Source organism: Eimeria mitis, genomic scaffold (assembly GCF_000499745.2).
Source record: "Eimeria mitis Houghton genomic scaffold, Emh_scaff1158, whole genome shotgun sequence".
NCBI classification, from domain to species: Eukaryota; Apicomplexa; class Conoidasida; order Eucoccidiorida; family Eimeriidae; genus Eimeria; species Eimeria mitis.
Window position 1 is genome coordinate 2056 of NW_013567916.1, and position 651 is coordinate 2706.

Consider the following 651-nt stretch of genomic DNA (forward strand, 5'->3'; position numbering starts at 1 on the left):
TATTTCAGCAAGTCCGGTGTGAATCTGAGATTTATATTTTTATTTCAGCTTAGGCTGGCTATGTAGGGGGTATCAGTTCAACAACAACAACAACAACGACAACAACAATAACAACAACAACAGCAACTCTCTGCTGTGTAGTTTCTTTATACACCAAAGGATGTGTTTTCTCTGCCTGCATATGATGTTATCATGCAGCACCAGTTATAGCAGGAAGGGCTACTGTTTCCGCTCGCACCAGCCACAGGCTGCTAAACCCTAAACCCTAAAACCCTAAACCCTAAACCCTAAAACTCTAAACCCTAAGCGCTGAATTCTAAACCCTAAACCCTCTGTACAGGGTCTCCTGGGGACTGCGTATGGGGTCAACACCTTCGCTTTTAGGCCTAGCAGTAACAAAAAGAGATATCATCATAAGATTAATTTGATTATATTCTACTTTATTATTGTATAATATTATATTCAAAGCATCACCAGAATTTCTTTAATATATATCCCCATAAAAAGAAAAGAAATGGAGTTGGCGGGATGGAGGCAATTCATATCCTGAATACATAAGAGAGAGACAGGGAGAGGCTGTTTACATATAATATATATATATATATATATATATATATATATATATATATATATATATATATATATATATAT